Below are 13,989 nucleotides of genomic sequence, written 5' to 3' on the forward strand. Positions count from 1 at the left end.
AGAAAAGTTGCAAATAATATTCTTTGTTAGAATTTTTCTCGGAACTGTATAGGTTAAGGGTATATATTTCAGTTTCTAAAATTCCATGAAAGAAATACAAACTCCTAAACTCAATTCCAAACGAACTTTTCCTAATAAATGTACCAGAAACCTTCGCCTGCGAAGTCCATTGGGAGATAAGGCGAAAATTTTAAACAACTGCCGAAATACGATTAAAGCCTATTTAAGAGTATACCGGGACGAGAATTTGATAGAAAAAATGCTCCTATTGTGTGTGTGTTTATTTGTCGTCCACAGTTTAAAGCAGATTGCTATTTATTTTTTAATTTTAAAAACAACAAATCTTAGATATCATATCATATTATTATTATTTAAGACTTTTTTTAGGAAATATTTAGGCATGTAGGCAATAGGTATGCAAGCATGGAACACCTGATGGTAAGTGATCACCGTCACCCATAGATATTGACAGAAGAAGAAGAAAATATTAACCTTTCCTTAAAACAATACCCCACCAGTCGATCAAATCGAAAGAGGTAATAAGACAAAACTTTCTTAATAAATAAAACTATCACAAAAGAGTTTCTATATTTTTTTCAATAACGATTAAAGTAAAACTTTTTTGTACCTAAGGCAATGGATAAATCAATCAACGCAATGAGTGTAAAAATAAATTTAAAATATATTATACTCTTACAGTCCAATTCTGTTCAAACTCACTTAATATTATCTCAATTGTGAAATGTTGAGCCGACTTACTTTATCCTTTAAACTTTATATTTAATGTGGTGAATATTGAATTTCAATTTCTAACATATCACGTCCGTCATATTCTTTCGTGAGTTACGAGTTTGTTTTTATAAAATAGTTCTACAAAAACATAATATTTTTGCGTCGGTAACTTTGCGTTTCAAATTTTACACCCATCATTACATACGTAAAACTATTGTTAATTTTAAACAGAAAATCAATCGAAAAATGTAGGGGCATAATATCTTCATGTTTTATTTAAGGTATATTTTATTAATTTTGTTTTTAATTTAAAAAAGGTAGACTGGCACTAGGTAGACTGGCAAGTTATGGCCACCGCCAGTAGGCGTTGGCACTGTCAGAATTATTAATCATCATTACTTTCTAATGATGATTAAATAAATCATCATTAGAAAGTCAATGACCAACAACCAACAGCTTCCTTAGATATGTATCTTGTGTCTGTAATTACACCGTCAAATCAGAATATAACAATGTTGTTTATCGGTAGAATAAGTGACTATTAGGATGTACCTACCCAGACCTAGTTTTATGCAAGCCCGATGCACAAAGCCCTCCAAGAAATTAACTTTCTAATTGTGATTACTTAACCAATACTTAGTATGTATACACAATCTTAATTTATTACTATGAAATAAATATAATATGAAACGTAAAAACATTTAAAAGAACTAATGGACTAAGTTTGTAACTAAAGGCCAAAAAAAACGTACCGAATCACCTCTCACTTTTGAAACAGTCGACATAAATTTCAAAGAGTCGTCCAATAACCGTTGAAGCAGAAAATTCGACTTTGCTGATGTAGTTAAAGCTCTACGGATTTGCTTGAAGTTTGTCGCCCGAATAGATCAGTTTAATGTTGTGGAACGAAAAAATAAATTTCTACAACTTGATGTTTATGGACGAAGATATTCAATAAGCTTTACTGGTTAAAATGGCATACCCTAAAATATTTTGGAGACTAACTTGGCGTAAATTCGCTGGCTCATTCACCTGTGGTTGGTGATATGGATTTCTAACTCTGTTATGCTTACCTGAAGTTAGAACTCCTTTGAAATATTCTCGAATTCTATCTAATGGTCACCATAAATGTGAGTCTTTTAAATGCTAATCCTTCCTTCATCACCTTTTACAATACCCATAGATTTAGAAAGGAAGGCTCTATTTCACTGTTGTGTAACCACACGAAAAGTATATCACGATAAATACTATTAATATTGAGTTAAATTATCCACAGATACAGTCTCATTTTGTGATTTTGTTCTTTTTTTAAATCTTATACATATTTTTTGTATTTTCATATAAGATTTTTTGTGGCTATATTTGTTAGGACAAAAAAAAACTTCTACATTTAAAGGATAATTTTTTTACTGACATTTATACTTTCTTATAAGATCTTTTTTAATAATTATAACGTAGCTTAAAACTGGAACTAAAATCTGAAAGACCAACATACTACCTGGAACACCGAAGTTGTGAAAGAACTAAGTCTTTAAGTATGAATAATTATTATTCAAGCCAATTCAAAGAGTATTTTATTAATTCATCATGCTGTCTGAAATACCCCTATATAATGAAAGGCCGCTAGCCAACCTTCTTTTTTTTAAACGAGGAGAAAATGCATTTACGCGTGCCACCGGTCGGGGGACCGGGACAGGTATTTGGGGCTCAACCGGGGCCTAATGTCCCTTGCCAGGGCCGAGTGCCCTCGAACTCCCCCGAGTCCGCCACTGGAGGCTGGGCGTCAAAGAAGCTGACGCCCTGCGGCGGATAAGATGGTTGGCTCTGCCGCTGACCACCGGTGTAAAACACCACTCCCTCCTAGCCAACGAGGCCACTCATGTGAGTGCCACCATGTGGTCCGCCCTGCCGAGAGACGTACCTGTACCCCTAGCTAGCCTACCTAGCCTAAGGTGAGGTTAGCCATTTTTTCCTTTTCAGAGGAGAGTATCCGAAGAAGACGCTACACGGCCATGCTGCTCCATTGTGGGTTAGTGGATACATATCTGTATATTTTATCAGAACATGCAGGTTTCCGGACTATATCCCTTCATAGCCGATCAATCAATAAATTACTAGTCAGTTAAGTTTTCATACTAATTTTAATTTATGTACATACTTTTCGAAAAAAGGTGCGTCCTAATCTGTTTCCTTGAAGTTTAGTATATTAAGTTAATATTAAGTTTGTATGAACATAATTACAATTTCCTTCTGTGTTACATAATAATTAAATACAATCGTCGATGTCCAAAGACGCGCTCCGAGTGAGTCAAACAAAATACTGCATTTCGTATATATAGTGCAAGAGCGGGCAAGCCTATATGGCGCTCACCCGTCGCGCTCTTACAAAATGCGCATACGATAATACTGTGTATTTGTCATTGGTAGAAATAATAAAATATTTTCATCTTTAATGTATAACTTTTAATTGGTTGAATGTATCGTATTCATATTTTATTATTTTTTATTGGTAGAAATGTAAGCGTTCTCTTTGGACAAATAAATTGTAAATGTGTAATGTAATTATGTTATTGGTTGAGCTTATTTTATGTTTTTGTATATATATTGACACATTTTTAAATATATTTATTTCGATCCGACAAGCAAGCGTCGTTTTATTACCAAGAAGAACTACAAGTAGGTTAAGGACCAGTACCCAACACAGATCTACACGAGACGAGAAGAAGCATTCCTAGTCATAATCACCAATTTGGTTCCTTCTGACTAGAAGCGTCGTCTGTTTATAAATTCTTGTGTTTAATCAAACCAATATCAGCTCAGTTTTAGCTCTCAACATCAAAATTTAACTTTACCGAATGCCAATACGTGAGTCATTACGCCCAAATATGATTTTAAATATTAACTACAATTTAACTGAAAATGATCTGTGAAATTGTATGAAATTCATAGAATTAACAATATTCCGTCGTTAACTATACATCGTAATTTAACTAGTTTAATTACAATATCATAGCTTTAAAAACCATTAAAAATATAAAATATACTTTTCAAACATTTACATATCAAGTGCATATCCAGAATGATATAAAGTTTATTTCGTATTCGTTAAAATTGTTTGATTTCAGTAAATAATGTGTATTTATTATTTCGTTCAATTTAATATGCAAAATTCCTATGACAATAATAATTCATGCTCGCGCTTTATTGCAATGCAACCAAGATATATTGCAGGGTGCATATCGCGAGGACAATAGCTATTTGAGTTAACAATCAACGCTCCCACTGAGCGGTGACGTCATTACACATAGCTGTAACTTCGAACTACATCATAACTACATTTAATACGAATATTTAATCATCATTTAAGTTTATATCAAACTAACTATGTATCCTGACTTTGCACTGGTAGAATAAGGTTTTATTGAAGGTAACGTGCGAAGAAAAATTCTAGTTTGTTCTTAGATGTGGGTGGGTTACATAGGACAAATCATAAAATTGAATTGAACGATGGAAAGAATATTAAATTAATTAATATTTATATAAATGTCAAGTGATAAGTTACACTTTTAATCGTGTCAGGAGCGTTTCATTGTGTAACGGCACATAAAGCAACGTTGCATTAAAGTTCGATATACGATAATCTTATCATGGCATCTTAAGGAGCTTCAATAAAAAATATTTACGGTCTTACTAAGAAAGATATATTTGATCAAAAGGCAAAGTGATTTATCTCTTTCCATCAGCAATAAAGCACTCGAAACTAGAAGGCAAAATATGATGTAACAGCCCCTAGACAACATTAATTAGATAGGTATTGAAATAATTTGTTGTTTTTTAAATTCACAATGTTGTCAATATTTTTTCCTCGAATATAATCAAATTGACTTACTTTAGCTGCAACTCAACTGTTGGTTGAAGAGGCAGAGCTAGATTAAAAATCTATACGGCTGAAAGTCGTCCGTTATGCCGCCAAAGAGCAGTACTTCGTATTGTTGTGTTTCGGTTTGAAGGGTGTCTGAGCCAGTGTAACCACAGGCACAATGGACATAACATCTTAGCTCCCAACGTTGGTGGCGCATTGATGTGATGTGAGTATAGTTATTATTTCTTAAAGTGCCAATGTCTATCGGCGGTGATGACCACTTACCATCGAATGACCCATTAGCCCGTCCGCGACCTTAAAAAAAAACAGACCGACTTTAATGAAATTTGGTATGACGCAAGTTAGAACCCGAACAAATTAAATAGGCAACATAACCTAAAATCCATGACAAGCTCCCCCATTAATACGAGGAAGCAACTAATAGACAATAAGTTTAGAGGTTTTTTTAATACCTAAAACGACCTACCAATTAAATATAGATAAAAAATTATACCATAAAACTCAACGCATTTCGTAGAACGCTCCTTATAATGCTTGGTATATAATATTATTATATAAGTAGCTGCGCTATTCAATGTTTCGCCCGCGTTATATTTAGACTACTTGACAAGCGTGAATCGCATGTGGTTTTATTAAATATTTTAATATATAATTTATCCTATGATATTAATAATGATGATGAAATAAATTAAAATCTCCATTTGCGTACAAAATTAGATAGTATTAGGAATATGAACACTCCTGACCGATTTCGGCAAATGATAATTCACAATTGCGTGCACTCTTTTTTCTTTCGCCCTCATAATACGAAATGACGGAAAATCCGACACGACTAGAAATCATTCAGGCCTTACTAAAGTAACCACACACAGGGCACACTTCCAACGTCTAGACTATGTTCTATAACTGAGAATTCTATGACGGAAAAACTCAATATATTTTATCGAGTTGATCTGGAATTGAACCCCGAACCTAGACATTTACCTCAGCGACCTTACAGGCGTCGGAACAACGATACAATACAAATAGAATATCGATAACATAGTAATATATAGACGAAGACAATTTATGTTAATTACTATCTTAGTTAAACATTTTTAATCACCAATTATCGTTAAGTCACCAACGGCCACAGACATTAGTCAATGCCACCAAAGAAATTATGTCCCTTGTGCCTATAGTTATACTGACTCACTCATCCAATAAACTGAAACAAAACAATACCAAACATTGCTGTTTAGCGATAGAAAATGTGGTTAGTAACGAAACATACCCAGACGAGCTCGCAAAAAGCACCAACTAATAAGATACTTTCTAAATTAAATTATATTTATATTATATTATTATAATCAGTGTACACATTGTTGAAGAACCAAATAAAAAAAAATAAAAAAAAATAAATTCACAAAGTCTCTGATTTTCAAAGTCATGTCTTCAAAACGATATATACATGGAATATACTACCAAAGCCGAGATGGCCCAGTGGTTCGAACTCGTGCAACTTAACCGATGATTTCGGGTTCAAACCCAGACAAAAACCACTGAATTTTCATATGCTTAATTTATGTTTATAATTAATCTCGTGCTCGGCGGTGAAGGAAAATATCGTGAGGAAACCTGCATGTGTCTAATTTCAACGAATATAATTATGCTTATCGCTTTCGCATGTAGCGTTACGAGAATTCCCCTGACTCGTAAATCAGTTATAATTTTATCTAAGTAATTTATATAAATCTAGAGCCATGATAGCAGATTCGTGAATATGAAATGAAGAGTTAATACTTGTTGACTACCAGGCAGGATATACTACATACATATATAATTGTATTTAACTAACATGTATTTTTAAATGTTGAAAAAGAGTAACTACTGAGTTCCTTGCCGGTTCTTCTCGGTAGAATCTACATTCCGAACCGGCGGTAGCTTCACTTAATATAGTTTGTTAAATGACGATCAAGAGTACTTGTAAAATCCTACTTGAATAAAGTATATTTTGATTTATGATTCAAATCCAGGCAAGCACCATTATTTCATGTGCTTAGTTTGTTTATAATTAATCTGGTGCTCGGCGGTGAAGAAAACGTCATGAGGATACCTGTATGTGCTGGATGTTTTTTCTTTTTTAATATTGATAGATGCAAATTATATCCACTGTAAGAACAAAACAGAATATGCCTACTTGTATACAAAGACAACCAATGTTAAAACCTCATTGAGTCGCATCTTACATAAAAATATATAAAAAACAAACCCACACCTATGAAGCATTTTATTGTTCGTTTGTTTTAGTTTAATTTCTCATACAAATTAATTATTTCGCTGAATTATATTATGTATTTAAAGAAATTGTTTTGATGGAAGAGCAAAGCGACATACATACATCTTAATCTTAAAATAATTCTCCAACGAGAAACATGTCAATTTGTTATGTTGAAATAGGCTATTTTTTATTTATTTCAAAATAACCTAGAATTTTATCATTTTTTTTTTTATATTTTTTGTCTTAGTGGTTGCAGTACAGCTCTACGAGTTTTGTATAATTAAGTTTAAAAACTCTAAATTTAATTGAAATAATAATATAAACCAATCAGCATGCATAATCGATTTGATCCTATAATAGCACACTATAGCGTCTTAAAGACGGCTAATCGCCTATCTAACGGTACAACTACCCTTACTCGAGAACAGTTTGTAAGTAACTCCAATTGTCTAAGACATACGGTTCAAATTGCAACGATTTGATACAATACATCGTCCATAAAGGATGTTTCAATTAATCGCGGTAACAATGTATTGATGACTAGGATATTACGCACGGATCTGCCCCGGGCATTCGATTTAGTCCAATACGCAATTATAATACTGAATAATTAATAGAATTATTATTATTATGATATACGGATGATATGCGGACAGGCAATTGGGCCACCTAAAGGTCATCATCGCCCGTAGACATTGACAGTGGAAGAAGTACATGCGCCACCGACCTTGGTAACTAAGATGATATATCCCTTGATCCTGTAGTTAAACTGACTCATTCATCACATTCACTGGAACACAACAACATATAATAAATACTGTTGGCGGTATATGTGATGAGTGGATGGTACCTACCCAGAAATTACTAGTTAGTTTAGTTTGCACTAAATATGAATTATTTATTTTAATAAATTTTAATACCAGGCCCAATAGCTACAGCATGCGAGTATTAACGAAAGATTGCCTGTGACAGAAGCCTGTTTGTGTTAGATGAAATTTTCAGACATATATCCACAGACCTATCTTCGAGTAGCAAGGTAGAATGACAAGCCTTCTCAGTAAAATATTTTTTTCCCAGCATTCGTATACAAGGCTGTCAGTCCTACTTTTGAATTACTTATCACTTAATACCTAAAATAATGCTATAAAAATAAATACACTTCATAATCTTTATTATGCGCTACACTAACTATGCTTGGGTATTTTAAACATATCAACAGTACAGGAATCACTTATTTCGATATGCCATAGCTTAAATAGTACAAATCAAAATGTCCACGAATTAACGTAGGTTTAAAATTGTATAGACATTATATTAAATTGCTATTTCAATATATATTTTTAATATGATGGTACAACAAATCTGTTCATATAAACGGGCTTTGATGATCTTACGCACGATATTAAGATGTCAAGGAATAACCGACATTGTTTGGCAACTCCCTATGAAAAAAAAACAGTTTTTTTTTCTAGAGTATTATTATCACTATTAAGGTTATAAGTCTTGCTTAACTATACACAGAATCGTGGATGGACGACCTCCGTGGTCGAGTTGTGTGGACACCGGTTTTCATGGGTACGCCACTCCGAGGGCCCGGGTTCGATTCCCGGCCGAGTCGATGTAGAAAAAGTTCATTAGTTTTCTATGTTATCTTGGGTCTGGGTGTTTGTGTTACCGTCGTTACTTCTGATTTTCCATAACACAAGTGCTTTAGCTACTTAAACTGGGATCAGAGTAATGTATGTGATGTTGTCCAATATTTATTAATTATTATATCATAGTTATTCGGCCGAGATGGCCCAGTGGTTAGAACGCGTGCATCTTAACCGATGATTTCGGGTTCAAACCCAGGCAGGCACCACTGAATTTTCATGTGCTTAATTTGTGTTTATAATTCATCTCGTGCTCGGCGGTGAAGGAAAACATCGTGAGGAAACCTGCATGTGTCTAATTTCAACGAAATTCTGCCACATGTGTATTCCACCAACCCGCATTGGAGCAGCGTGGTGGAATATGCTCCATACCTTCTCCTCAACGGGAGAGGAGGCAGCCCAGCAGTGGGAAATTTACAGGCTGATTATGTTTATGTTTTTATGTTAGTTATTCGGCATAAACTCTGGTCTTACACAGCCTTCTGGTTACGTAGACACACAACGACTACCTCGTTGCTCCAGTGGCTAGATATAGGGCCACAGATCCCGAGGTTCTAGCTTTAAATCCCATGACCATCTAATCAAAGACAATGACATTTAGAATAAACAATTTTACTACTTTTTTATGGTTTGATATATTTCTAAGAACGAACAGGTTTATGCTTGATCGCAGTACACTTGATGGTATGTGTAAAACACTCGGATAATAATCTTTAGGAAACACAGACGCCGGAAGAACATTCTAGACCTTGTCTGTTAAGAAAATAGAAATCAAAACGCTACGTGCAAATAATCGGTATACCGTAGGGTTACTAAAATATATGACGTACCTATATGAACACTTGTAAATTTAGGCAAATAGACAGATTATCAAGAAATAGCTCAAACACAATCAAATCCTCTATTTCCTCATTCTCAAAGTCCCATCGGACAGTAATCACACGGCCGGTGATAGATCAGACAGGACCAACTGCTACTCAGATATTTTTGACAGAAAACCCTAATCTATTTCATAAGCCTGATTCAGGGTTAAGTCGCAGGCCTATGCGGGCCCTATTGAGGTGGGAGGAGAAGGTGTGCGTAACGTTGTTTCCTCCTCCCCGGTCTTCTTCGGTGGATAGGGTCTGCAGCAGCGTTAACGTTCCGCTCCCGTTCCGTTGCCTCCTTCTGCGACATGACGTTTTCGCATAAGGAGCGCATTTCGGAGCATTGCGTTGATGATGCTCGGTAGCGAGAGGTCTCCACCCATTGTCACCGTTAGGGAATGCCTCTGGGGCCCCGAGGTAGCACACTCAGTCAGGGTGTGAAAAATGTGGTAAAGTAGTGTCTTCACCATTTTATTGTGTTCCATCATTGTCAAGGGGAGTGCTAACCGTATCTCCTTTGAATAGACATTATTGGGGAAACCTACATCATTTCCATATTCCTGATAACTTGTATTTAAAATTTCATAATCGGTTAAAACAGTGAAGAAATAAAATTATAACAAACAAAACTCACTTTCTCATATAATAGTATTAAGTTCATTTAAATTATAATTATTTATAAATAGTTAAAAGAAACATCTGATGATATAAACGGGCTTTACTAGATAATATAATCTACAAGCCGAACGCGTGCTAAACTGTAGATAAGGCCACGTGTAATTTACTGCGTTATGCTGCCTCTGGCCGCGTATAACATGATTACACTGTGTTAATATTAACCGCCTATACTGATAAATACTGTTCCATTGATTAACTAGTCAAATCTATATTTATACGTTGTTACACGTGTGTGAGCGGTTTTAGGATACACACTATACGTGGAAAATCTAGAACAATCTATTAAAATTTACAGTCGTATATTCTTAGATACTACAAAATATTTTTTTAAAACAGAGTTCTTTTATACGGCTTGCAGTAGAGTGAGCTGGCAGGAAAAAGCGTTGGCAATCTTTCTATCTCTTTTTCTTTCTCTCGCTCTCTATCTATCATTATTATATATTACATACAGTTTTATGTAATATTATTAAAACTTAATTTTTGTTATTGTTTTAATTTACACACAGGATTTTAATAGCACTTTTATATATTTTCTATTTTAATTATTCACAGACGTTATTAATTAATTTAATTCCGTCTGTTATTTAATATATTATATATAGTAAAAGCAATTTCGTTCCAACCGGGTGTCGCACGGCGAAACTCTATTTATTTATCTTTAGTCGTTTACTATAAATTCTTTCGATAACGACCAATTTCTAAGAATCATATCTGCCAGAGTTCCGCAACTTTTTTTTTTAAGTTAGGGATTTAATGCAAGACGTTAGATCTCAAAAAATATACAAGCCAAGACGTTTAATTAAAATAAGGCAAATGTTAATTTAACTCTACATGCTTCTATATTGCGTAGCTTTTTTTCAAATGTATAGTAATATTTATTATAATAATCTCACATAGATTATTTCTGTCTGTTGCTCTTTCACGGCCAAACCACTAATAACTTTGATGAAAATTGGTATGATGGTAGCTTGAACTATAAGGCAACATAGGCTTTTTATTTCTAACACCTGACGACCAAACCCTAAAACAAGAGTTACATACTTAATCCTCTGTAACGCGTAGCATCTTCTGGTATAACTTTAATGTTTATTAGTTTAGTAGTATATCAGACAGACGTTACTACACCTCACCGTTATTAATATATATGTACATGTTCGCTACAACTTTTACGTCTTTTTGTATTTGAAATTGATTTTGTATTAAGTTTTCCAAACTGCGATCGTGTCTTCTAAATATTTATACATTTATAAAGCAACAAAATATAAAATATATGAAATCGTTAAACACAGAACATGCTTGTTACTATATAAATGAACCGTGTTATTCACTATACCGCACTTAGGAAAGGCAGTCATTATTTTTTACAGCGCGATCATTTCAAAGAAAACGCCGTTTACACATAAATAGGGTAAAGTTTACGAGACCTTGTTAGGTTCCTCGTTACGCCATGAGTACTTCAACTTTTATTGTATAACAGAAACATTCGTTAGACCGCACCAATTTTAACTTAAATGTGTTATAAAATAGTTTTATATATAATGTAATATTATTGCAACAATAGAATTTTATTTTGCTTACATATCTTAATTTGTAGTCATAAAGAGCCGTATACATGATACGATGATACGATTGATAGTCAATGATATACATATGTATATACAGATATTATTTAGAACCGGAAGAATATTATTAATTTATTTATATTATAGAATTTATTATTAATTGGAAGAATACAATAAAATGTACTATTGAATTCGTTGAAAATAAATATTAACATGCAGTAGATCGTAGCTGTATTTGTATAGAAAGATATGAAAAAAATATATTCAATTATGTGTACGTAAATATTGGTTGAAATCTGATCACAAACTATATGTAGTATTAACAGCCTGTAAATTTCCCAATGCTGAGATGGTTTGGAGCATATTGCACCACGTTGCTCCAATGCGGGCTGGTGAATATGTAGTATAACCTTTGATTATTATGTCCATATTATGTCGTAATATGTGAAGAAGAGGCTTATGTTGTTTATATACTACTTTTCTGTCATGGCTTTTCTCGTGTAATTGGGGGAGGGGTAGGCTTTATTGTATAAAAAGCCTATGTCCGTCCTTGCGGCTTTATCTTCCTTCATACAAATTAACCGTGAAAGCGGAACAGACAAAAAGACAGAGTTACTTCCGCATTTAGTATAGATATAATTTATATATATATATATAGATAGATAGATATATTATTAGTATAGATAGATGTAATATTAGTATAGATTTTGGGTTCACGCTGTAAAAAAACATCGTCAGGAAACATGTGTCGACTTTCATTGAATATTTTTGCCCAACATTGCAAAATTTAAACGCTGTTATTTTTGAGCGAAATAATTATTATTTAATCCATATACCTATTTCCATCCTACACGTATACTTTAAAGTATGTCTTTCCACTAACGCCAGTGAAACGGCAGGCTTTATTTGTACCACGATTAGTCCATGCCGCCCGCATGTTGTCCGCACTGCGACTGTTTGTTTGCGGCATGCAAACATCAACCGAAACTCCAACAATAGTCTAATATATAATCGTGTATACTAAACATTAGCCACTAAATTAATTTTGAGACATATAACATCAATTTCCTAAGTTATTAAGTTCCCCTCGGTTATGGGTTCAAATAGATATTGACTTATTGTTAGTGTATGTTTTGTTAGTAAGTGTTAGTTACCTTTAATAGCAGTGACATTTATCTTGTCGTGTAATAAAATCCAAACCTAGGTGGCCCAAAGGTTAGAAAAAGTGAATCTTACAATAAAATTGCAGGTCCAAGCCAGAACAAGCACCACCGAACTTAAAAGTGCTTGGTTGTCTATTGGTGGTCCGATTTTTGTCTGTTCATCTTATGCTGAGCGAGAGCATAATGTAAAATACTCCATATGTCGAATGAAAAACGTGCCAAGTCATCAATCCTTCAAACCGATTTAAGCCACGGAATCCATCCTCAAGGGAGGCTACCCTAGTTAGTATATCTAAGCCAATCCAATAAGCCGTCCTTGAGGAAACCTTAACCAGCAATGGAACATATATATATGCTGTTTACTCATATAAAATTAACATTTTGTTTTAGAATCAATGTTAGGTGTCACTAGATCTAATAAATATATAAAAAATTTAATAAAAATAACGTTTGTCAATATTTTATATAGATATAATATAGTTAAATACATTTAACATCCAACGTACATAAAATAAAAGTTTCTGTCGAGCTTGAAACTCTCTCATAAGTTCAAAACTAGAATAGAGAATATACGAATGAATTAGATTCAGGAAAACTCGTAAAGTTTATGTTATTACAGTTTTCCTAAATATTCCTATACATAGGTCGAAATAGTGGGTATTCATGTCGCGAATATTTTTTTACATAATACCATGTTTAAAATGTAATATTTATTTGATTGAAGGCAGATAGACTCTTGATAACAAATCATATCTGCATCGCACAGATAAGTAGAAAAGAATCAAACTGCACTTAGCGCAACCGTAACAACTGTAAAAGTAATTTAACTTCGCCGAACAAAACGCTGCAGACGTAACAAAGTGTAACATCGCAATCTGAACTAAAATCAGCGGGACAATGCCGTCCCGAGAATCCCGAGATAATCCACTTGGCAGCTTCGTACAATGGCCCGTCGACGGACGATAGCGGACCCACCTGGTTTTATTAAGGCTCTACGATAGTTTGGCGAATAATCTTTTAAAATAAACAGTATTTCAAAATGTTTAGGAATTGATTTAAATTTATTTTCTTTTGGGGATAACCGACTCATTACGGCATTATTATCAACTATGATTGTATTTACATCAACGTAGTCCCTACGTTTGAAGATAATTGCAGGCATCATGAGCACAACATCTTAGCTGCCATGTTTG

The 13,989-nt window shown here is 33.9% G+C and overlaps 1 non-coding gene across 1 annotated transcript; it reads right to left on the reverse strand.

Moving 5' to 3' along the window:
• Positions 1-9,831: 9,831 nt before the first annotated feature.
• Positions 9,832-9,922, reverse strand: LOC113398843 (U6atac minor spliceosomal RNA). Its single transcript, XR_003368937.1, has one exon. It is a non-coding gene; the product is annotated as a U6atac minor spliceosomal RNA (small nuclear RNA).
• Between the last annotated feature and the right edge of the window lie 4,067 nt (positions 9,923-13,989).

Source organism: Vanessa tameamea, chromosome 14 (genome assembly GCF_037043105.1).
Source record: "Vanessa tameamea isolate UH-Manoa-2023 chromosome 14, ilVanTame1 primary haplotype, whole genome shotgun sequence".
In the NCBI taxonomy this organism is placed as follows: Eukaryota; Metazoa; Arthropoda; class Insecta; order Lepidoptera; family Nymphalidae; genus Vanessa; species Vanessa tameamea.